This window comes from Chlorocebus sabaeus, chromosome 17, assembly GCF_047675955.1.
Source record: "Chlorocebus sabaeus isolate Y175 chromosome 17, mChlSab1.0.hap1, whole genome shotgun sequence".
In the NCBI taxonomy this organism is placed as follows: Eukaryota; Metazoa; Chordata; class Mammalia; order Primates; family Cercopithecidae; genus Chlorocebus; species Chlorocebus sabaeus.
The window spans coordinates 52,668,167-52,694,414 of NC_132920.1; the positions used below are offsets into that span (position 1 = coordinate 52,668,167).

At 39.5% G+C, this 26,248-nt stretch overlaps 1 long non-coding RNA gene across 6 annotated transcripts in view; it reads right to left on the reverse strand.

The window, feature by feature from the left end:
- Positions 1-15,799, reverse strand: part of LOC103221361 (uncharacterized) — a 35,486-nt gene extending 19,687 nt beyond the window's left edge. For 2 of the 6 annotated variants that reach the window (XR_012089186.1, XR_492980.3), the window contains exons 1-6: positions 15,380-15,799; positions 15,019-15,116; positions 7,793-7,928; positions 3,708-3,846; positions 1,596-1,727; positions 819-897 (exon numbers count right to left, since the gene is read on the reverse strand). This is a non-coding gene — a long non-coding RNA (uncharacterized lncRNA). Of the gene's footprint in view, positions 1-818; positions 898-1,595; positions 1,728-3,707; positions 3,847-3,942; positions 4,031-7,792; positions 7,929-9,131; positions 9,177-15,018; positions 15,117-15,379 lie in introns of all 6 variants that reach the window. The other 4 variants (XR_012089187.1, XR_012089188.1, XR_012089189.1 and 1 more) reach the window with 4 other exon arrangements.
- Positions 15,800-26,248: the final 10,449 nt, after the last annotated feature.

Genomic DNA, 26,248 nt, shown 5'->3' on the forward strand with positions numbered 1-26,248 from the left:
GAGGCAGAGGTTGCAGTGAGCCGAGACCACACCACTGCACTCTATCCTGGGCAACAGAGCAAGACTCCATCTCAAAAAAAAAATAAAAGAAAAAGGAAAAAAAAAAGTAAATCAAAAAAAGAAAGCTGGGTGTGGTGGCTCACACTTGTAATCCCAGCACTTTGGAAGGCAGAGGCAGGCAGATCACCTGAGGTTGGGAGTTCAAGACCAGCCTGGCCAACATGGTGAAACCCATCTCTACTAAAAATACAAAAATTAGCCAGGGGTGGTGGCGGGCACCTGTAATCCCAGCTACTTGGGAGTCTGAGGCAGGAGAATCTCTTGAACCCGGGAGGCAGAGGTTGCAGTGAGCCGAGATTGTGCCACTATGCTCAGCTTGGGGAACAGAACAAGATATCATTTCCAAAAAAAGAAAGAAAAAGAAAAAAGGAAAATCATTCTTCAACCCCTGTTTGTTATGAATCCTCCAAAAAGTAACTGAGGCTTTAGCTTAAGCCATTAAATTTAAATATTTGTTTAAAAATTATTTGCCCTTCCTTGGAATTTGCTATATATTATGCTTTGCAATAAATCGCAGCCTTTTCCATATAGACATTTTTCATGTGTGGTACCGTTATCCCTCTAGCAATATATTTTTAATGTGCTATGACTATAAAGTATTAAATCAGTCTTGTTACTTGATAGCCATGCCCCAAGTATAGCTATTTGTACATACTAAACATATCATTTTTGGTGTTTGTGTCTCTGTGTGTTTGGCTGGTGTTCCTAAGTTGATTGTAAAATGGCTTTACTACAGTCAACACAGGTAATCTACCTACCTGTTAATGAGTATTGCTGAATCAGGAGTCCATCTTCCAGTAATGAAGCTAGGTATGGGGTAATGTTTTGCTCTTGACACTGAAAAATTTAATAGCTTTGTAAGATATATAAAGATAGTGAAATTCTGTACTGTTTTTTAAATCTCTAGGGGTTTTTAAAATATAGAAGATGAAACTGCTTAATAGTTTTGACTAGGGCTTTTAAAATGAATGGTGGCTGCGGGAAGTTGATCATGAAAACATTTAAACAAAGTTTCATTGTTTTATGAAATGCAGAGTTTCTAATAGCTGCCTCCTTTGTTTTTGTAACAATTAAAATATTTCTTGTTAAAAAGATTATTTTGAACATAATAAATGGAATATACATATAATCAAGAAAAGTTTCAAAAATAGACTCCATTGTAAAGAAATGAGGCAGACTAACAATGTCAAAACATGTTTATAATGTAATATGGGTCAGGTGCAGTGGCTCATGCCTGTAATCCCAGCACTTTGGGAGGCTGAGGCAGGAGGATCATTTGAGCCCAGGACTTCAGGACATCTGCTTTCTCTTATGTTACATTTTAGTTTACCACATTATATTGTAGTTACCAGTCTATGCGCTTGGTTTCGCCAGGAGATAGCTGCCTTGAGGGCATCTTTGTATTTCTAGCACAGGCCTTAGCATAAAGAAGTTAGTAGGTTCATAAATGATGGTGAATGACTGAATGAAAGAATAAGTGGATAATACAAATTCATTCTCCCTGCAGTTCTTGGGAGCTATTTGAGTACCATTACCTGTAGCAGAGGAAAGCCCAAGAGGACACTGGGTTTGCACTCTTCAGTCATTAAGATAACTTCAGGTTGCTGTGTATCAGCCCGGCTCAGCCGATTGCACATAAGAAAATCTTGTCAGTGGTCTCTCAGTGCCTGCATGATGGTTAATAAGGAAAAGGCAGAAGATGAAGGACTCACCTAACATATAATTTAAAGTCAGCTTGATTTGGCAGAAAGTCTTCTAGAAGTTAAGAGACCTGGCTTCTAATTTGTTCTTTGTCACTGGCTAGCTGTGTAAGCTCAAGCAAATCCCATTTCTCTTGGGCTTCATGAGGTGAAAGGAATGGAATAACTTAAATCCTCCTGACTTATTCTGAACATAGGAAACAGCTTTATCTCATGTGCTTGTCTTCTTTTCACCTTCTCTCCCTGTACCTATCCTGTGAACCTCTGTAGAGTGATTTTCGCACCACACCCTCCATTGGTGGCTCTTCCGGGGCCGATGGTATTTTCTCCTTGCACCATCTCAGGGTGTGTTCTTTGGTGTGCTGCTCTTTGGAAGGTACTGTGTTTGCAGGGGGAGTGTCATTCTCAGAGGGACCCAATCCTCATTTTTATAAGCAAATTGTCTTCAAATAGGGCTGTAAATTATGACTTTGAGTCAAAATTGATCAAATACAAAATGAAATGTAAGTTTGGAGGAGGTGGTCACTAAGGTACATTCCAGGCCATAGACTTCATGATGTTTTGATACTTGAGCAGAGACCTGAGTACAGGTTCCAACTTTATTAGTTGTGTGACATTGGGCAAGTTACGTTGCTTCTTTAAGATATAGTTGCTTCATCTGTAAATGAGGAAATAATTTATTCTTATTTACAGATGAAGCAACCACATGGTATCTTGTGGAGTTATTATGAAGATTAAATAGATTAATGCATGTATAGCACGGCACTTGACACTCAGTAAAGGTGAGCCATTATTATCATTAGCACTGTTCTTAGTGCAGTTACAGTCCCATTTTTAGTTATGAGAAGTCTGTGCTTCATAGTATCTTACAACAAAAACTTCATGCATTAGTTTACCACATGGTGGTGGTAAACATTCACTCTGTTGTCAGTATTTGTATGATAAAAGATCTTAAATTACATGCTGATTACAAAGGAATATATTATCTTTGAAATACTTTTGAAGGAAACAATATGGGGAAAACCTGGGGGTGTAGAATATTCACAGTTTGATCCAGTTGGAGCTAGGAACTCACCAAGTGTAATTAAGGGAAAAGTCTAACTGAGGAAGTTAGGGTATCTGTCATCTATGCCAAATACATAAGTATCAACGAGATAATCTATGTTACATGATTAGGCTCTAAAATTGTTGATCATGATAAATATATTCAAATATATGTATTAAATCATTTAATGAGAACTATTGTTATTCAACCCAAAAAGGATAGATTAAATCAGCATGGCAGGTGAGTTTGAAAAACTTATCTGGTTCTTTTTTCTTTGTTTTTACCAAGCCCTAACATTTTTCATCATCTTTTCCTAGACTTACCAATATTATAATCAATGCACCTGGAGGTGAAGAGCATTGATAACTAAAGAAGCCATCCAACCCTGACTAAGTGCAAGCTTTAAGACAGCATTTTACAGATGTTAAAAATGCAGAGATATGAATGCTGAAGCATCATGTTTAAAACAATTTTTTAACTTTTAGAATACTGCATAGAATTCTAACCTTATAAACAGCCCTGAGCCCCAGGACTGTCCTGTGTATTTTAGAAATAATATCCATCCCCTCTCCCCCAGCTCTCCCATTAGTGTGGGATTTCCTCCTTTAGAATCTTATTTATTAGGCCCTATTTTAAAGCAGGTAACTGAAATTCTATCAGCACCAGAACCACAAATAGTGCTGAAATTATGCATACAATTCTTTAAAAAATAAAATCCAGAAGACCAGGATGAGAGGAAGGAGAGCAGATTTTTCGTATAACTGCAAGTGTGGGAAGAATTTTGAGCTTTCACAAAGGGTTTGGAGATCTTTATCAATAAAATTCTTTGTCTATTTTTAGTATCGTTTGTTTTTCTCCCCCTTGATCCAAGTCATAAAGCAGGGCAGGAGTTGGTTGCTTACCTTCTCACAGACAGGGAAGAATCTTGTAGTGGCTTTTTCAAGGATGTATGCAAGATTCATCTCCTCTTCAGGCAGAGACAGTGGCAAGAACATAATTATGTCACTCAGGTCCTTCAAGCCTTCTACATACATATCAATCCTAGAAAAAGGGTGGTAATTCAAAAAAGAGTTACAGATAAAGGGAAGTCTCATTTCACGGGCCAAAGAAACATTTTAAGTAGTGCCTCAGTTTCACCCGCTTAGTTATCAAGTGTTCTCATGGAGCATTGTTCCAGGAGCTAAAGCCAAGCGTTTTCAGCAGCATACTGTTCTTTTAGATCCAACTGGGAGATAGAAAAGTTGTAGGATCAAAGTGTGTGAGCAATTATATGTATGTGACTGTCAATTATGTAACACTAGTGTTAATAAAATACATACACACAAAGTATTAAAATAATCCCAAAGCAACAAATTGGGCAAATATCATTTATGGCTGTTTAGTTGTTGTAATAATAGTGAGATCACCCATGCTGCTACGGGTGATGCATGTGGAAGAAGAGGTAATAAGGACCTCTGCACTGCCAAACACATCTCCATCTGGATTGAAGGTTCTCAAACATCGTAGAGCAATTTCATAGAACACAAAACTTACACAAGTTCCCACTTGCCACCACCCACATCTCTGTTGCAGAATGTATGGAAACATGGATGTTATATTTGACAAGATACCATGACATAGTGAGACTACTGGTGTGGGCCTTAGGAAACTTTGGTCTGGGTCCAAGATGAGTCTCTTAATCTTTTTGAACCACAGTTCCTTTAACCTACAATAGCAGGGCATGTCTTAAAATGGCCTCAGATTCTTTGCTACTTCTCCTATTTAGAGTAAGTTTCATTCTCCCCTTGAGTCTGAGTGGGCCTCAGAGACTTGCTTGGCCAACAGAATGTGAGGAAGTAATGTCCTCAGACTTGTATATCTAGGACATAAGTCTCACAGCTTCCACTGGGTCCTCTTGGAACATTTGCTCAGAGGCCAACCAGCTACTATGTACAAAGTCCAACTACATTGAGAACCTCATGCCATGTGGAAGCCCAAGCTAGTCCTGTGAAGAAGGCATGTGGAGAGAGACAGATGCCCCATTAGGCCCATATGGTCCAGCTGTATGGCAGATGTACTTGATAGCAATACCCTGAGAATGGTCCTATGGTCTAAGAAGAATTTGTGTTTGGAGTTCCAAGCTAAGGAATCCAGGAGTGGCCCACCTAGAGATTCATTCCTTATCTATGAGGAGCATCTGAACCCCTGGCCCATCCCATGGAATGCAGGCCATGCAAGGGATTGAGGCCCTTTGTTCTGGGTTACATAAAGGTTGCCAGGTGGAGGTTGCAAGGGAGAGGGTGCTAAGTGAAAATGCCATATAACCAGCATGCTTTTTACAAATGGTAGTTGTTCTCCTGTCCAGCCTGCCACCACTAGACTGCATTGTATGTAAGTCCCCTCAATAAATCCCAAGTCTTGTTTGCTGGCTCTAGGTCTCTTCTTTAGACTCTCATACATGGTGCCATCCCTATTGAAGTCAATAGGGATCTGGCATGACACCAGCTCTCCCAATCCAAGTGCCAGACATATGAGTAAGGCACTCCATGAGAGACTTGGAGAGAACCACCCGGCTGAGCCCTGTCAACTCAGCACCGTGAGAGATCACATTCTATAGCAACAGATAACCAGGAGAGTACTATTCTGAGCATTAGGATTGTTGTGGGTTTACACGGTTGAAAGAGTTTTGAAGTACAAAATTTGTAACATGTACAAGGTTTTATCATAATAATATACCAATGAAAGCACTAATAGTAAATAATTCATTTTCAGTTTATATGAAAGATCTATTTAAAACTGTTTTTCATTAAAAGGAACCAGAGCTTCTTAGAGAAATGACTGATTCCAGGTCTGGAGCAGGAGATGTTCAGAATTAATTGGGATTATCATCTTATACCAGATAATAAGGAAGTTATCAGAGACCACTAGGGTCAGACCAAAAATTCCCTTTGGCTCCCATTGGCCAAAGGTGGGACAGTTTGAGCATAAATAAGAATGATACCTGAAGTTAATTGAAATACATCAAAGATGTTTTGAATTGATGAGTTCATAATGATATGAAAACAACACTAATTAACAGGTCACTGCAAATGAACCAACTCATTATTTGGAAATAGTAAACAAAGGGAAAGAATCAAGCATCAGTCTTGAAAACTGTATGTCCAAGTAACCACAGAGTAGAAGAAAGGAAGTTTTTTCTTTTTCTTTTTCTTTTTTTTTTAATTTGTGACAGTCTTGCTCTGTTGACTAGGCTGGAGTGCAGTGGCACAGTCTCAGCTCACTGCAACTTCTGCCTCCTGGGTTCAAGTGACTCAGCCTCCCAATTAGCTGGTATTACAGGCGAGCACCACCACACCCAGCTAATTTTTGTATTTTAAGTAGAGACAGGGTTTTGTCATATTGGCCAGACTGGTCTCAAACTCCTGGCCTCATGTGATCCACCTGCCTCTGCCTCCCAAAGTGCTAGGATAACAGGCATGAACCACCGTTCCTGGCCCTTGTTTTTCTTTTTTGATGTTTTATTTTGCTTCTTAGCCCCTTTCTTGTGTTAGCAGAAGCTTTTCTTTATAGAAATATTTCAGGCCGAGCACAGTGGCTCATGCTTGTAATCCCAGCATGTTGGGAGGCTGAGGCAGGCGGATCACGAGGTCAGGAGTTCAAGACCAGCCTGGCCATCATGGTAAAACCCCGTCTCTACTAAAAATACAAAAATTAGCTGGGCGCGGTGGCATGTGCCTGTAATCCCAGCTACTCGGGAGGCTGAGGCAGGAGAATTGCTTGAACCAGGACCTGGGAGGCAGAAGTTGCAGTGAGCCAATATTGTGCCACTGCACTACAGCCTGGGTTACAGAGTGAGACTCCGTCTCAAAAAAAGAAAAGTAAAGAAAAAGAAATATTTCAGTTAATAGATGCAGAAGGAATGTTAGCACTGAACACCAGTGGCTACTGATATCATAAAGAATAGACAAGCAGATATTTTATGTTTCCTAACAGAGGAACACAACGACACCAAAAGTAGCCTTGTAAAAACCACTAGAACCTGAATCTGATAAAGCCTCTAAACCCAAGTACCAATTTATAAAAATACAGAGACAAGGGAACATGTTAAACTACACTGCAGGGAGGCTGCAGCAGAAATTTGGTTTCTAAGTCAGTGAGAAACTACTAGAAAGCAAGAGAAAGCTTTTGTTGAGATTTAAAAATACAAGACCAATTTTAAAATTTTTACTACATTGAAATGTTTAAAGCTAAGTTTCTGAAAACATGCATTTCTGAAATAAAACAATGGCTTCAGAAATTTATTTGAAACACATCTCATTTAGTAAAGATGGATTATTTGTTGTTTACCAATTAATGGTTTTCTAATTCTGTGCAATAATTTGCAATTTAGGGTTGCTGTTATAAACCCCAGGTAAAATAAGACTACTTTGTCAGTTTGTCGATGGGTCTGCCTATTGTAAAAGGACTGGTGCCTGCACCAAGGAATTTACTAATGTCTGGGAGGCCAGGGGGCAGATGTTGGTGTGACCAGAGATTAATGAGGTAGTTTCCAACAACCACTTCCAGAATCAATTGCGTGGGGTTAGAATGCTCCTCCCTCGAAAATTTTGAATCTGTGTTCTGGTGATTTACTCTGTGTGCCACTTCCACCTTGTGGAGGGAAACACAAATTCACAAGAAAGTGGTAGATGTACTTTACTAACGTCTCTGCTTTAGTAAATAAAGAAACAATAAACAGCTAATAAAGAGCTAAATATAGAACCAGAAAATTAAAGAAACTGTGTAATTGGCCATGAATTAGTGATTGTCAAAGGTAAATTTTGTGTATAGAGTTTATTATACTAGTCTCTTACCTTTGATATGTTAGATTTTTCTATAATACAAAGTTAAAAAACCAGAAAAGAACTTTCCATTAATCTATCAGAACTACGCTACACATGACTGCTAATAAGCTTAAAACTTTTTTTTTTTTTTAAGTTTTATTCTAAGAAAGAAGTGATTGTTGTACCAGGCTTGCTCCTTCAGGTTCCCTCCATACAAGTCATACTTTGCAGCTATCTATCTTAGGATGGCTCTGGTTTCTACCAAATTCATTCCATGAGTTTCGACCATGGGCAAGTGTTGTCCATACATCAGGGTTCCACCTTAAAATACACAAAGGAAAGTTGGGTTATTTATTGTCTGTGATAGTAGTAACAGTTTTCTTTAAAGGTGCTACAAAATGGAACTATGTAATCAAATATTTTTAGAGGCCAAGTAAAAGGAGAAATATTTACCCATTCACTCCTACAAAAATGTGTAGAGTGCAAGAAAATGATGTTGAGTACTCTGGTAGGTACAAAGTTTTCTCTCTGGCCAAGAATTGTCCTTTCTCATTCCTTATTCTCCTTTCCTATGGTCACCCTCTTTTTACCTCTGAACTACCACAACTTTTATCTACCCAACATGCTCTTTCTGGTTGTTTTTCTGAAGCCATAAGCCTCTGCCTAAAACCTTTCTGTTATTCCCCATTTTCTTATAGGAAAATAAGCATAAATATTTAAACTGCCTGGAATTCAAAGCATGTCTTGACATTTGCCTCCCTGCACCTTCTTCTACACATGGTTTCCCAACATTCTCCCACATCAGCCTTCCATGTCCTACCCCTCCCTTCTTGGAATCCCAGTGATCTCCCTTCTGGCTGACAGCTCTCTCTGCTTCGGGCTTACTTTTTCAATATTCCCAAGGAATCTTTGCATTAAAACCAACCAACCAACAGACCAGCCAACTAACCAACCAACCAACTGTAACTAGAGAGAACAATCGTTAAATTTAAAAGACTGGAGGTACTTTCTCTCTTTCTCTCTCTCTGCCTCAGAATGGCAACAGTAAGGCTGGCTCTGCACTTTTCCCATTTAATACCTGAAGTTGAGGCAGTTCTCCCTTACATTGGTTTCAGGGTCTAGCTGGAAGACAGAACCATATCAGGTACTTTAGCACAGAGCATTAAATACAAAGGAATGAACTGTATCTTGGGGAACCGAAAGCAACAAAGGAACAGTGCAGTATCATGAAGTTGGCAACTGCTAAAGAAGACGTTATCCCCAGGGCAACAAAAACAAAGGAATGGGGTTGGAATTATTACAGCTTAGAAACTTGGAGGCAGGGCTCCTCCTAGTTGCAAGATCCAAGCACTATCTTCCTTATATGGAGATAGGATATGGATAGATACTGTTTACATAATTCTTACTGCTCTTATTTAGAATATGAGGGAGAAAGAGAGAGAGAGAGACTTTCATATTAACGGAGAGACCATCTCATCTCTTTGGTCTAATGCAACATCACAAATAACAAGGCGTTTATCTCACCTTGGATTAATTTCTCAAATTCTTCATGTGTTTCAAAAAGGTTTTCTTCAAATTGAAAAATGAAAGAATATAAGAATATGTTGCTATTAACATTTTTATTATATACTTTTTTATTATATATAACATTTTTATTTTATATATATTTATTTAATATATTATTTATGATATACTGTTGATATCACAGAAAAGAATAGAAAGTAAAAGGCCTAACCACCAATTAAACCAATATTTCAAGTAAGTTATTGAACTCATGCTGTTGTTTTCTGGATCTTATGAAAGCAAGGAAGTTTTTAAATAAAACCAAAGCAAAGGGTTGACTGAACTCAGCTGACTGAGAAATACCTATAGTCTACTATTGTGCAGATAAAACTTGCCTGGTGAACTTTTCAGCCACAAATTGATCGCAGGCTACTCCCCTTAATTGGCTCAGATAAGTTACTCTCTTCTAATTTCAGTTTCCTAACATGTGAAAATGAAGCTAATACCCACTGGTGGTGCTGTCATGATGGTTAAATGGCACAATGTATAACAAAGACTAACTCCCGTCTTGGCTCAGTATTTCACCATTGTTACTTTTTTTCTCATAACTTTCCCTTGGGTGGTGTTTGTTGCCTCTTATTTCCAGTGCTAAAGAACAGGCAAATGTTTGATTGTCTCATTACATACCTTCTCTTTAAGACAAACAGGCTTAGACATAGGAATTAAGTTGTGGCTAATCTTGGAAGTTATTTGGTAACAATCCAACAATAAAACAAAATTAACTTAAAAGATCCTTTGTTGCATATTTAAGGAAACATAAATCAAGCTATCTTTTCTTACTGCTCACAAGAGTTTTTACCAGTGTTATTGTTAGATTGTCACCAATTAACTTCTGGATACTTTCACTTTAAAATACATTTACCAATTAAATGTGTATATTTTGTAGAGTATAATTTTAACAAAATTGAAATACAATCAGTTTTCCTGTATTATTAATATTTTCTGGCATAGACATGTAAAAACCCAACAGAAACTGGAAAATATTATTTTTCCCAGATGGTATTCTATCCATTTTACAATAAAAAATAATTTGAAATGTTATATTTTACAATTTGGAGTAATAAAAAATATTCAGAGAAGATGCCAGTACATAGCTTCCTGGTCATAATTCCTAAATACTTAATGTTAAATAGTGTTAAACCTTAATGTCCTATCACTCTCTTTCCTATACCTGAAGACTAGCATTAACTTCAACTCTCAAATATAAGAGCAAGAGACATTTCAGTCTCAGGGAATTCTGCCATTTTTATAAGACAAAGAAGATGGATGTAAAACTCTCTTCCCTTACTTATTTAAAACTATTTTCAATATTATTGCACAAGTGCTAAAACTCATTGTAGAAAAATGAGAAAATATGGATAAAAATTTTCGGCCACCCATATTGGCCTTTCTCTAAAAATGAGCAGATATTTAGTAGACATGTTCTTTTCCTTATGACTATGTCTTAATGAACAGAAATGCGGCATTCAGAAATAGAAATTGGATGCTTACGGCTGGGCGCGGTGGCTCATGCCTGTAATCCCAGCACTTTGGGAGGCTGAGGCAGGCGGATCATGAGGTCAGGAGATCGAGACCATCCTGGCGAACACAGTAAAAGACCATCTCTACTAAAAAAATATATATAAAAAAAATTAGCCAGGCATGGTGGCAGGTGCCTGTAGTCCCAGCTACTCGGGAGGGCTGAGGTGGGAGAACGGTGTGAACCTGGGAGGTGGAGCTTGCAGTGAGCCGAGATCACGCCACTGCACTCCAGCCTAGGCAACAGAGCGAGACTCCGTCTCAAAAAAAAAAAAAAAAAAAAGAAATTGGATGCTTGCTAAATTTAAAAATAATTTGTATGCAAGGGTAGAGTGTGAGTGTGAATATGGGGAGGGAGTTCTTCTTTATCCCCTCTGCTGTTTGTTTTGGTTTTGCAAAATAAGTTCTCTCTGAGTCTGCTTCACAATCCCCAATACTAGATGTTTTCTCTTTACTATCTTTGATGCTCCAGAAAACTTCCAACGTTCAGAGAGAGAGTTGGTGGGTGTCTTTCTCTCTCTCATATTTTCGCCAGAAAAAAAGGAAAGGCAGCGGCTGACATTATAATATTGGAGCTCTTCTTAACCAAAGCTTCCCTTGATGCTTAGGAAGACCAGAGAGGTTAAGTGACTTGCCTAAAGTCTTTCAGCTAAATGATAGGAGAACCAGAGCTAGGCTGCCCTCTCACCAAGCCTACTACATCTTCAATATTATCATCTTGGCAAATGTGTAATTTTATGTAAATAATAATTATAAAAGGAAGTCATCATATTCCAAAGTTGATAGCAAATATGAGAATATGAACAGGGATAACCAAGGTATAAAACAAAGCTTTCCAAAAAGCATTGTTTTCCTAAACATGCTTTGCTTTACTTATTTTTTCCCAAGCACAAATTGTTTACAACTTACAATATTTATGAAGTGTGATGAAAAATATATATGTTTGTGATTTCAGTTTCTCCTACAATTTTTCATGTCAGGAACTCCGAGGTAACTTAGGCTATCTGATCTGGCCAGGCCCCAAGAGCTCAGAGAGGCAGAGCTCAATCTCTAGTTCCAACAAGGGCTTTACCAGGGTAAGCCCTGGGAGGAGGTGGGCGGACTGCGGGAGGGTGGCAGGTTGGAGGGAGTGGTGGATTTGTGGGGAATAGGAGGCAGGCCAGCCTGCTGGCATTCACAATTCTAGATCTGGACATGAAACTATATGGGGTACATCCAGATTTCTCAGACTAGATGCTACCTAAGGAATTTTCTGCTACATTTTGATTGAGTTTCGCCAGATCACACCAAAGAGGTTTCCCTCCTGAACTTTTTATCCAAAGATAAGCAAAGCACAGCCATTTCAGCAAAATTGTATATCCTAGAGCATAATTATTAAACTTTTGAAAGTTTACTCTGACTCACAACACAAGGAAATTTCAGGCTCAGGAGGTGGCTATTGGATACAGTCATGTGCTACATAATATTTCAGTCAACCATGGACTGCTTATACAATGAGATTATAATACTGTATTTTTAGTGTAATTTTTCTATGTTTAGATACACAAATACTTTTTTTTTTTTTTTTTTTTTTTTTCTGAGACAGAGTTTCACTCTTGTTGCCCAGGCTTGAGTGCAATGGCACAATCTCAGCTCACTGCAACTTCTGCCTCCCGGGTTCAAACGATTCTCCTGCCTCAGCCTCCCGAGTAGCTGGGATTACAGGCATGCACCACCATGCCCAGCTAATTTTGTATTTTTAGTAGAGATGGGGTTTCTCCATGTTGGTCAGGTTGGTCTTGAACTCCCGGCCTCAGGTGATCTGTCCACCTCAGCCTCCCAAAGTGCTGGAATTACAGGTGTGAGCCACCACGTCCAGCCTCACAAATACTTATTATTGCATTACAGTTGCCTACAGTAATCAGTACAGTAACATGCTGTACAGGTTTGTAGCCTAAGATAATAGGCTATACCATAAAGCCTAGGTGTGTAGCAGTCTTTACATCTGAGTTAGGGAGAATAAACTCTGTGTTGCTCACATGACAAAATTACCTAATGATATGTTTCTCAGAATGTATCCCATTGTTAAGTAAAGCATGACTGTCTAGAATTTCCATCTAACTCTGACAAACCATAGTAATACCAACCCTAAGTCTAAAAAGTGGTGAGGAATCAGAAGATCCAAGAAAAAGCTTCATACAGCTCAGAAAAGAGAATTGGCCTTTCATCGTTTTGTAAAAATTCGGTCATCAGACGAAGCAATGACAAATTCAGCTTTTAAAAAATGTATACTAAAAACTATTTAATGACCTCCAAAGATACCGGAGTGTTTTTGATAGGTAGGCTTTGGATTCACATTGTCTTCTGTGCATGTTTTATCATATTTTATTCTGATCTAATGCTAATGCCACAATACCTAAACATTGAAATTTTGAAAACAATTATAAAGGAGTGAACCAGTCTTCATCCACCCCCTCTTTTTCTCTCTCTCTCTCATCATTTGTCCATCCCTCATCTATCCATTTCAAAAAGGACAAATTGCAAAAACATAATATTGATTGTAAAGAGGAAAATACAGAATAGTACACAAAAGGAGCCGTTTATGTAAATTATTTCCAGAGGCCCATAAATCAGAGGTTGGTGAGCACACATAGTAAGTGCAAAAATGTAAAGACTGGACTGACTGGATAGAGGTTGCTTAAGTGGAGATAGAGGTGATGGTTCAATTAAATTTTAGACTTATTTGTTAATTTAGTATGTTTTAAACAAGATTATATTAATATATTAACTGTGGAGTTTCTTTTCTTTCCTTTTAGAGACAGAGTCTTGCTCTGTTGCTCAGGCTTGAGTGCAGTGACACGATCATAGCCCACTGCAACCTCAAACTTCTGGGCTCAAACAATCCACGTGCCTCAGCCTCCTGATTAGCCAGGACTACAGGCATGTGCCACCATGTCCAGCTAATTTTTAAAACTTTTTTGTGGGATGGGGTCTTGCTATGTTTCCCATGCTGCTCTCCAACTCTTGGCCTCAAGGAATCCTCCTTCCTTGGCCTCCCAAAGTGCTGGGATTACAGGTGTGTACCACCGCACACAGTTCTGCCTGTGTTTTTTATTTTTTATATTGAAGATAAATATGACAAAATATTAATAATTGCTCATACCAGGTAGTGAGATCATGTTTGTTTATTGCAATATTCTTTGTACTTTTCTTTGTGTACTTTCAAAAATTTCATTTAAAATTTTAAAATTCAAACCAAAAGATTTTTAGAAAAAAAATGGCGATGAATCTTTTACAAAGATTTTTTTTGGCATTATTGTAGCATGATCAGATTACATAAAATTGTACATTTCACAAAATATTTAAATATAAACCATGTTCTGGGCTGCATTCATATAAAGTATCTCAATTTCTAGAGAACAAATGAACTTAGTGCCTTCTGTCAGGAGTAAAACAGTATATAGAACATTTTAGTGAATATCAAGTCATCAGGGTTACTTGCTGTCCCCATGTTAAACCACAGTGGAGCTGGACATAACCTTAAAGAACATTCCCTGCTCCTTCATCTTTGAATCTAAGAGACCATTTTGGAATGACTACAGAAACTTTTTCTGAATGGGTTACAGAAGAGGCTAATTCCTTATATTTATAATTAATATGCATATAGACAAAGATTTATTTTTGAAAGGTGTTTATGAACTTCAATAGCTTAGCTTTTAAGTATGTTGAGAACAGGAGTTTTTAAAAGTCCATTAAAAAATAGGAGACATATTTTTGGCAGTGAATGATATGCTCTTGTGTCAGTACCTACAAGTTTGTTCTTTACTTTTAAAGAAAATGATCTGTTTCTTATTATTCTTGAGACAAATGTAGTTAAATGAATGCAACACCTGGCTGGTAAGAATGAAGTGAGAAGAAGCAGAGTTCCTTCCTTCCTTCCTTCCTTCCTTCCTTCCTTCCTTCCTTCCTTCCTTCCTTCCTTCCTTCCTTCCTTCCTTCCTTCCTTCCTTCTTTCCTTCCTTCCTTCCCTCCCTCCTTCCTTCCTTTCTTCCTCCTTGCTTCCCTGCCTCCCTTCCCTCCTCCCTTTTCACATTTTTCCTTCTTTTCTTTGCTAACTATATAGAACTTTATTTGTATCATCTTGGGTGGGCTTAGTATCAGCAACCAGTTATCAAGTATTTGGGCATTTATTTGAAAGAACTATGTAATTCACAGCCCAATGTTTAAAGATCATGTGGTGAAAATTGCTTTTTTTTTCTGGGAATCATATAAAGAGTTTTCTACAACTTTTCCCTAAGTAAGTGCTTAATGACCCCAAGATAAAAATAATTTGAATAAATCCACATCTTACCTCTACTCTAGCTGCAGCCAAGAGCCATCGGATGGATTCCATCCTGCCTCTTCCATTGAAGTAGTGAAGCCGGGGCTTCCCTCCATGCTTAAGGATTTCTGAAAATCAACATAGAGAGACTGACTGAGACTCTTCTGCACAGAGAAGCATAAATACAAGTTTACAGAGCAGCACAAGGTTGATCACAAAGCTGCGGACTTGCAACTTATGCCCCAAATTAAAGCTGCTTCTCAGCTACAAGGCTACTTGCATTCTGTGTTCTTTCTCACAAATGGAATTCATCCTCACAAATTGGTGTTCTAAATTTCTTCAAAACAAAACAAAACAAAACAAAAAACTAAATGAACAACTGGTATATTACTTTTAAATAGAAAGAGAGTGAGGAAGCCAGACAGATGGAAGGAATTCAAGAGTAAGGCTGACCAGCTTTTCTTCCTGTATGAAGGGGTAAGGTTTTAGCATACCAATCTTTTCTCTCTGTTTGTATACGGATCTTCCTCCCTTTCCAATCAAGACAAGCCCAGCCTGGAGAAACTGGGCGGAGTTAGGGGAGGTTGAAGTTTCACTTCGCAGATTAATCTTGGTATTTGAATTATTGCATCTTCTGAAACCTAGAATCAGTGTTCAAGAGGATTTTCAAGGAGTCGCTGGGACTTCAAACAAAAGCACAGAGTTAGACAAAGTGTGCCCTTTCCTACCTTTTTTTTTCTTTGGAAAGGTATTATGTTTTTTAGAAACATAACCCATGGTCATTTTGAAGAAGTTAAAATGGTACAGAAATATGGAAATTAAAATCCCCCCATCCCAACCCCAGAAGAGTCTATGAGGCTTGTGGGGAATGAGGGGTAGCCTTGGTTGGGTGCCAGGCTCTGGACATTCAAAGGCAGCTTGAGGTACCTGGAGAGGGAGTCCTGGGAAGCACAGGGGACTGTGAAAAGGGGTAGAGTGGCTTTAAAGGTAGAAGTGGGCCAGGCATGGTGGCTCATCCCTGTAATCCCAGCACTTTGGGAGTCTGAAGTGGGAGGATGGCTTGGGGCTAGGAATTTGAGACCAGCCTGGGTAACATAGTGTGAAACATCTCTACAAAAAAATTGAAAAAATAAAAAAAAAAAATTAGCTGAGCGTGATGATATATGCCCGCATTCCAAGTTACTTGGGAAGCTGAGGCAGGAGGATCACTTGAACCCAGGAGGCTGAATCATCAGTGAGCCAAGATCATGCTGTCAGAGGTGTTTGAACTAGAGCAACTCCATCTTGAATAGGCGCTGGATAAAATAAGGCTAATACCTACTGGGCTGCATTCCCAGACAGTTAAGGCATTCTAAGTCACAGGATAAGATAGGGGGTCAGCACAAGATACAGGTCATAAAGACCTTGCTGATAAACAGGTTGCAGTAAAGAAGCCAGCTAAAACCCATCAAAACCAAGATGGCAATGAGAGTGACCTCCGGTCATCCTCACTGCTACACTCCCACCAGCACCATGACAGTTTACAAATGCCATGGCAATGTCAGGAAGTTACCCTATATGGTCTAAAAGAGGAAGGCATGAATAATCTACCCTTTGTTTAGCATATCATCAAGAAATAACCATAAAAATGGGCAATCAGCAGCCTTTGGGGCTGCTCTATGTAGTAGTCATTCTTTTATTCCTTTACTTTCTTAATAAACTTGCTTTCACTTTACTCTGTGGACTCACCCTGAATTCTTTTTTGCACAAGATACAAGAACCCTCTTTTGGGGTCTGGATCGGAACTCCATTCCTGTAACATCTTTCTGGCAACGCAGATGGGAGTATAGTGTGGAAACCCCAACCCAAAGGCTAACTTTGGGTAAGTGGTGAGGTCTGGTAACATCTTTCTGGTGACCCACGGAAGGAACAATACTGAGGAGACCTCTGACCCAAAGGAAATAAACTGCAGCACTGATTGGCTGACTTTGGGTAAGTGGTGGGGTACCTGTGTAAATAATGGCATTGGGTTAGAGGCCCAACTTAGGGGAGTTAGAACCGCTCCTAAGACAGAGTGGGTTAGAGGTCCCTCTTAATAAAAGACAAGGATACTTGAACGACCTTGGGTTAGAGGTCCAACTTAGGAGAGTTAGAGTGCTTTCTAAGATTTAGGGGTTAGAGGCCCCTCTTGGTAAAGTCCCTTTTGGCTAAGAATGGGTTTGGCACTATGGGACGTTAACTGCTATTCTCTTTGGATTAGTCTGTCTTGCACTCTTTGCTGATGGCTGTGGGTGACAGGATTAGGCATGTACAGGATTGTGGGACATGGGGAGCTTTTTCTTCCCTAAAAAGGGAAACTTGAGAGCTGATGAAACTGCTGGAAAAAAATCCTTTCACTGCTGACAAGCAGCTGCCTGAACTTTTCCGTGTCAGCTGCAATGGGTGGGTCTTTCTCTGGCCTCCCTGAGCATTTCGCTCTTCGCCTTCCCCATCCTACCTCAGGCAGTGCTCTCGCTCTCAACTGGATAAATGAATGGTTAAAATTAATGTTTTTTTTCTCTGTAAAGTTTTGATTAATGGGGAAAAGGATTTGCAAGGTTAATCTTAAGCTTTAGAAAATCTAGTGTGCTTTGTGTGTCTTTCTGCATTCTGTAATGGAGAGGAATACTTTAGGCTAGAATGTAGCTAGAATGTAGCCTAGGACCTCTATGAGTCTGCTGTTCAGGACACCCCAGCAAACTGGTCCTTATGACCAAGTTATTTCCTTGGGAGCTTGACTTTATAACCATGTGGCTATGCTTTTTCTTTTCACAATGGTGGCCTGGGTTCAGAGTTCAATTCCCAGCTTAGAGAATAAATCCTTTATCTTATTCATGTGATATAAAAGAGATTTAATCATTTGGCTTAAAAATAAGTGCTTTAAATCAAATTTTTTGTCAGAAAAGTGAAAAGTGTAATGCCTTTATTTAGTTCATGTAACTTAAGTAATCTTTGGGAAATAAAGACAGTTTTAAAGATTATTGGTAAAATAAAAATGTCTTCAAAAATATAAACATTTGGTCTAAATTATGCAGGTCAGATATTAAATGAGCATTTATGACCTAAATGCTTTAAGGTCATAAACTGCTTCTTTGACTTTTGAAAATTGTTCAATTTACCCACTTTGGAGCATTAGATTCTAGATAAGACCTGGAGACATGTGGAAAGCCATGCCACCTAGCTGTGCTAGAAAGAGGCAGCCCTTATCTGTACTTCTGCCTGGTGTGTTCTAGGCTAGGCTCCACACCTATTGCATAATTAAAATAGCTTACTAACCAGGTTTTTCACCAAAAGTAAATGTTGCTAAGAGTTAACATTGAATTTGTAATTAACACTACTGAAGAAACAGTTCTATACACAAGGCATATAGAATAGTGAAATGTGTTTTTGGTAAAAAAAAATTATAACAAGCCATGAGAATGTGGATTTTTTTTTTTTGCCCAGATTAGAAGGTTAAAGGATTGTTTTAAGTTAGATAGAATAAAGCTGAAGGTTTAAGCAAGTTGTGGAAGTTTGTGAAAAATTAATCTCGTAAAAGAAATTCTGTGTGTGAACACATTAGTAAAGTTAAAGGGGGTATTATTCAGTTTTTCTGTAAACTAAACATTGGAATAAAAGCAAAACAGGTTTTTCTTAAAGCAAAAACCTGCTTATGATCTGCTCCTTAACAAAAATTTGTAAAGGGTTATAAAAGCTTTATGAAAATTTTACCTTATGGTCAAACTGATTAAGATTAAATACATTTGTCTATAAGATTTTATTAAGAATTGAGATTGACATCAATAATGCACTAATGTAACAGTGACATTTGACTTATTCGGTGTAAAAGTCATACAGGAAGCATTGTCAAATATGAAATGGTGTTTGGTTTTCTTTGGGCTGTATTTGTATAAATGTGTTATTGGTATATGTATCAAAATTATGGAAAACTCCTGTAATTCTTATATGACTTAGTGTATGTTATTAATAATTATAATTGTCACATAAAATCAATTGTGCCACAGAGATAACCAAACTTCTTTGTCAATCATGTTTCTGAATGTGGCTATCCTAAGACGTTTTGTCATCCACAAACAATTATTGTCTTGTTTTGGTCCTCTTTAGAAGGTGGTTTATAATCAACTGTAACTCTACCAGGTGTTCTTAAATGCAAGTTTCTGATAACTTTGGAAATTGTGACATTAAAATAGAGGAAGCAACTTTCAGAACTCTCATGGGGAGCTGAAATGTTCACAAATATCAGGCAAAACAGGAGATAACTGCATGGACTAAACTAATGGAAGTCTAAAGTAATCTTTTAAACTTTTTGCTTAAAATGTTGCTAATCCTTTGTTTTGTTTTTCAGAATCAAGGAAACTTTTCAGTTATTTATACCTTTTAGTAATTAAGGAAAGTATATGCCTATGAACAAAACTTGAAGCATTTTATTTCGCTCTACCTAATTTCTCCAGAATTTGGAAACTATTTGTGAGTATTCTTAATTTATGGCGATATAGTTATTTGCATAACTGCAATAAAAATCTGTTTTCTTTTGCAACAGGAGATACTGGTTATTTTACCAAGGCTTTAACTAGAATTGTGTGTTTTCCTTTAAAGAATTAAACTTGCCTTATGGAGCCAATAAAAGTCCCTTGGGAGAAATGGCTTTATACCTTGTCTACACAGGGTTTCTGACCTGTGGTAAGTAAAGAATGCCACTTTCTAACAGGCCCAGGAGCGCTTTTTTGATTTTCCAAGCTATCTTGGAAACTCAAATTAGAGGAATTTACTCAACTCGTAGGTATTTGATGGTACAAACCCACGGCAGGGCTCAGCTCTAAAAATAGTCTTATCTAAATTTTTTTTTTTTTTTTTTTTTTTTTTTTTGAGATGGAGTCTTGCTGTGTCTCCCAGACTGGAGTGCAGTGGCATGATCTGAGCTCACTGCAACCTCTGCCTCCTGGGTTTAAGCGATTCTCCTGCCTCAGCCTCCCCAGTAGCTGGGATTACAGGTGCCCACCACCATGTCCAGCTAATTTTTGTATTTTTAGTACAGACAGGGTTTCACCATGTTGGCCAGGCTGGTCTCAAACTCCTGACCTCAAGGGATCCACCTGCCTTGGCCTCCCAAAGTGCTGGGATTACAGGTGTAAGCCACCATGCCTGGCCTAAGATTCTTTCTATTGAACAGAGTTCCATCAAAGCCAATTTAAAAAGAGCTAATGTGAAAAATAATTATTCTTGCTGCACTTTATACAAATAATCAGGCCAAGTATATATAAAGCAAATTGGTCTTACCATAGTGTGTTTTCAGTAAAAATGGAAAACTGGAGAGAGAAATATTATGTTTCAAGAACTATGGTACACGTGTTATTAAATTCTAGTCTCATCAGTTGTTTTTATGTTTGTTTCTTCAATTTAGGCTATCCCTGCTTATTTTTGTGAACCAACCAGTGATCTCTAACTGCTGATCAGAAAAAACAAAAGGGATGGGCAACGTAAAAATCTGGATCACTATTCAAAATCTGGGTACATTGGAATCAGCTAGTGAACCCATATCAGCTTGGTTCCAACAGTTGCCCAGCTCATGGAAAGCCTTCTAATTTAGTTCACATGGGGTAATTTTACTTATTTTGCTTTACTCTTGTGAAATATATTGCTGTTGTACTCTTTGTGTGGGAATGCAGGACAAGCTTAGTGAGTGTTTTCTTAAATTGAACACTTATTAATCTTCCAGGTATCACCTTTTGTCAGAACTCAAGAATCATGAATGGCCCTCACTATACCAATGCTTTCTGACTGAGCTCCTCTCTAGCCTGAATATAAGAGACCTTAATAATTAGGCCGGAACATCATTGCCCCTATTCAGCCTGAAGAAGTTACAGAAGATGGATCTTCCTGCCTCTGCCACCCTTAGGATTAAGGAAGTGGGGAAAGGTCAGAGGCGTTTGAACCAGAGCAACTCCATCTTGAATACGGACTAGCTAAAATAAGGCTAAGACCTACTGCGCTGCATTCCCAGATAATTAAGGCATTCTAAGTCACAGGATGAGACAGGAGGTTGATACAAGGTAGAGGTTGTAAAGCCCTTGTTGATAAAACAGGTTGCAGTAAAGAAGCCAGCTAAAACACACCAAAACTGAAATGGCAACGAGAGTGACCTCTGGTCATCCTCACTGCTACACTCCCACCGGCTTGATAGTTTGTAAATGCCATGGCAATGTCAGGAAGATACCCTATATGGTCTAAAAACGGGAGGCATGATCCCAGCTCTTTGGGAGGCCGAGACGGGCGGATCACGAGGTCAGGAGATCGAGACCATCCTGGCTAACACGGTGAAACCCCGTCTCTTCTAAAAAAAAAATACAAAAAACTAGCCGGGCGAGGTGGCGGGCGTCTGTAGTCCCAGCTACTTGGGAGGCTGAGGCAGGAGAATGGCGTAAACCCGGGAGGCGGAGCTTGTAGTGAGCTGAGATCCGGCCACTGCACTCCACCCTGGGTGACAGAGCGAGACTCCATCTTAAAAAAAAAAAAAAAAAAAAAAAAAAAAGGGAGGCATGAATAATCCACCTCTTGTTTAGCATATGATCCAAAAAAAACCATAAAAATGGGCAACCAGCAGCCCTCAGGGCTGCTCTGTCTACAGAGTAGTCATTCTTTATTCCTTTACTTTCGTAATAAACTTGCTTTCACTTTACTCTATGGACTCGCCCTGAATTCTTTCTTGCTTGAGATCCAAAAACCCTCTTGGGACTGCTTTCCTGTAACAATGCCACTGCACTCTAGCCTGGGTTACAGAGTGAGATCCTGTCTCAGAAAAAAGGGGAGCGTCTTTATCGTATGAATGAGAGCGGATTTATTTTGCAGCATAGCAACGCAACTGGCTGATTTTTAAAACAAGCACTTCTACACATTAAGAGCTCAGCAAAATTAATGAAGAAAAAAAGTGAGATTGAAACTATTACTATTTTGGAAGACAGAATGAAAACAATTTGCCCTAGGCCTATCTGCTGCCTATTAGAATCGTCCGAGGGGCTTAAAACACAGACATACACACACGCACACACAGAACTTTGGCCTCCCATACACACAACCTCAGCCCTATTCCAGAAATTAACCCCTCGGCTCCATGTTCCAGAAATTGATCTGGAAGAGGACCCTGATATCAGTGTCTTCTAAAATCTTCCCAGGTGATTTTAACATGCAGCCATGATTGAGAACCACGGATCTGGACAATGATGAACAACAGCTGCTAGAACTACTAATAGGGAGCTTGACAGTGGAAAGATCAGGCTGACAACACTAAACACTGAGCATCATTAACAGGGGGACAACTAGACATGAGGGTCCCTCTGATGTGACACAATGGAAAGTATGCAGTGCTGCCTGAAAAGAACTCTTGTCAACATAGTTAACTTGGAATTCAGTCAAACTTCTAGATACCAGTTTATAGAAAATACAGGAAACAAAGGCACGCTTTAAGGATGCATAGTAAAATCAGCAAAATTTGTAGGTGGAGCTCAGCTGGCTTACTATTCACAATGGTCCCCAGGTAAGCAAGCTAAGGATCACCTGAGAGACTGTTAGAAATGCAGCACCTTAGCTTCCACCCCAGGTCTGCAGAATCTGAGTCTGTAGTTAAGGACTTTATATGCATGTTTGAGCAGCACTGTTCTCTGGGCCTAGTGACGAATATGTTTCAAAGGACTTTCTACTTTTTTATTTCCATAATAAGTTTTTAAAAATTGAATGGAAAACAAAGAAGGAGGAGGAGCCTGTAAAGAGATTTAATAGATATTTCAAATGAATGCAACAGGCAGACATTTTTTATATTCTGATTCCAACATGATGACTATGAAAATATATAGACAAATGCTCGTCAACTTACAATGAGGTTATGTTACTGGAAAGGGGTCTGGATCCAGACCCCAAGAGAGGGTTCCTGGATCTTGCACATGAAAGCATTCGGGGCAAGTCCACAGAGTAAAGTGAAAGCAAGTTTATTAAGAAAGTAAAGGAATAAAAGAATGGCTACTCTATAGACAGAACAACCCTAAGGGCTGCTGGTTGCCCATTTTATGGTTATTTCTTGATTATATGCTAAACAAGGGGTAGATTATTCATGCCTCCCCTTTTTAGACCATACAGGGTGAACAAAGAGGTGAGCATTCTCAGAGGTCTCCTGAGATCTAAGGAACAGGTAGGTGAGAGGCTGCCAGGCTCAGAGCAGCAAGGAAGATATGCCTCTGACAGAGAAAGTCTAGACATCTGAGATTGTGGCCTATCTCAACCAGATGGGGCTAGGCAGAGCAGCAAAGCTATGATGGCTAATTGTACATGTCCACTCAACTGGGCTAAGAGATGCTCAGAGAGTTGGTAAGAATATTTCTGGGTGTTTCTATAAGGATGTCTCTGGAAGATATTAGCATTTGAATCAGAAGACTGAGTGAGGAAAATCACCCCCACCAATTTGGGCCAGCATCATCCAATCAATCAAGGGCCCAGATAGAACAAAAGGATGGAGGAAGGATGAATTCGCTCTTTTTTGCTCTTTTTGCCTGAGCTGAAACATCCATCTTCTTCTGACTTCAGACATCAGTGCTCCTGTTTCTCAGGCTTTGGGACTTACACCATTTAGTCTCCTGATTATCGGGCCTTAGTACTTGGACTGAATTACACCACCAGCTTCCCTGGTTCTCTAGTCTGCAGATGGTGGATCTTGGAACTTCTCAGCCTCCATAACTGCGTGAGCCAATTCCTATAATAGATCTGTTATATGTGTATATGTATCCTATTTGTTCTGTTTCTCTGGAGAACCCTGACTAATACACGAGCCATTGGATGGTATACAGAGCTGGGAACTGCTCTTCCCCTCTGTGGGAGGAGTTCGTGGTGCTGTGGGTAGCTACAGCAGGACAAGAATGGGAGCTTTTAGTGTGCCTCTCAGGAAGAGGGGCAAATGCATGGAACCTCTGTGAGGTGGTGCTACAGCCAGAGAAATAGTATTGGGTTTGTGTCAATCTATTGTAGCCCATGCTGAATGGCCTGGAAAATACTGATTACATGTTAGAGGCCTATCCCTCCCATCTCCCGCCACCCCTTCCGCCGCCCCTGCTGCCTAGAATAGAAGCATCTCAATGATCATGTTCTTTGGGGGTTTTTTCAGTGTCTAAAAATGCCTGACTCATTGGAGGTTCTCTGTGGTTGAATGGTGTGTTTTCAGTTGGATGAGTGGATGCGTGAATAATGAACAATGTTGTTAATAACTAGGACTGTTTGGATAATAGAGTTCACCAAACCTCCTGAGCCAAGGGTCTCCCTATGTAAGGAAAGAAGGGAGAAAAAAAGGAGACATGAATAGAATGTGTCATTCACTTATTTAACAACAATTTGTTCTGTGCCACTAAGAACAAATGCTAGGCACTAGAGGAATAATGATAATCAAATCCAGAGTGATCCTTGCTCTCATGAAGTTGACAGCCTGGTGGCCTACTGTGTGTCAGTCTGAAGTCACATAATTGCATAATAACCAGGACCAGGGGCTGGTCCCCCACAGAACTCTACCTATCTCTGTTCCTTGTCTCTGCTCCTCCCTGTTCATTTTCTTGCACGTGGCAAATGGACATTGGAAGCCCCTAAGTTTTACATGTTAGAGCTACAGTAACTGGAGAGAGATCTGGTTACATCTCTTGACCCCAATTCCAAAAATGCAGGACTAGCAGCTGATCACCTCAGCTGGGATCTAGAGCCTACTCCTTAGATCCCCATTGCCTATGAAGAGAGGGAGGAATAGTATCACAGTGGAACATTGCAATTCCTGTGGGAACTTCTAGGATGGCAAGGGAAGAGGCATAGTTATCAGTTATTTCTTTTTCAGGGAGGTATGGACACAAGGAGAATCTTGGACAGACAAAATAACAAGTGCCCTCGGCAGAGATGGAGAGAAAGATGTGGTGGGGTAGGCTACAGTGGCACACTGTGTCTGCTGGGGAAGAAAGGCTGAGAGGCACTGTGCTTCCCTGAGGCTTCCCGAGGGCCACGGGCAGTCAGGGCCTTGTGCTTCCAGGCAAGTGTGTTGAGAAGTTCAACAGACAGATCTGGGTTTGAATCCTACCTGGCTCTTTATTTGCTAAGAAGTTGCCTCAGCTTTGAACTTCACTTTCTCCATCTGGGAAATAGGAAAGGTCATACTTACCCCTACAGGATTAATGTGAGCATTCAAAGGAATAATATTCTCAAAGGACTGATCAAGTGACAGGCACAAAGTAAGCACCCAATATATGACAGCTGTTGTTCTGATTTGGGACAAAGTCATCTCTACAGGGATGTTTATATCCCAAAATGATTACCTCTCCTTGTTGATAATTACGCTGGCCCAGATGATTGCATTTATGAACATTCTAGAAGGTGGATCAACCTTGATGATGATGTTCTTGATAAAGACCCTAGGTTGGAAAGATCATGTGGTCAGTTAGTCTGGGCATTGAGGAAATAAGTTCTTACATTTTTGCCCACATGAATGTCTTTGAGGTGCCCCCAGCCAAATGGAGAGTTTTCAGGAAATTAACTAAGATCCATAGTACATGTTATCTAATGTTTTTCTCACAACAGCTATGGTTTACTGAGCATTTGTTATGTAGAAGACACTGGATCAAGTAGACAACTTTGGAACCCCCACCCTGTCCACAGTGATGCCCCTCCTCTGAGAACTGCTCTGCCTCCCGCCCTGTCCTGCATAGGAGTGGTGGGCTCCTGTCAGTCATGATTGTGATATATCAACCATACCCCACCCAGTGGGCTTTCCAGGTCCATTGAGTCACCAGTTGAAACTAAGTCCATCTTCATCCTAGGAAGTTGGCGCTGAGACTTCGAGCAGCTGCATGTGTGACTGGAACTGAAGCACAATAACTCAGGGACTGTGGGACAGACATATTGTGTCACATGAAGAGAGGAACAATTGATAAACAGAGTAAAACAAAACCAGTGGATAAAGAAAGGTGAGGAGATTGAAAGAGGGCACCAAGAAATGTAATTTCAGTACATCATTGCACGAAACTGGGAAGAACCTTATGAATCAACTCTTCCTTGGATCTGGAAAGCATGTTGTTCATTATCTGCCAGCACCTATATATGAGAAATGAGTAGAACCTGCTCTTTCGTCAGTTGAATTGCTGTGCTACTTTCTCCAGGGTTTCTCTACAAGCCTAGTACTTACTCCCTAAGCGGTGTTAGACACCCTCCCCGCCACCTGCCACTGCAGAGT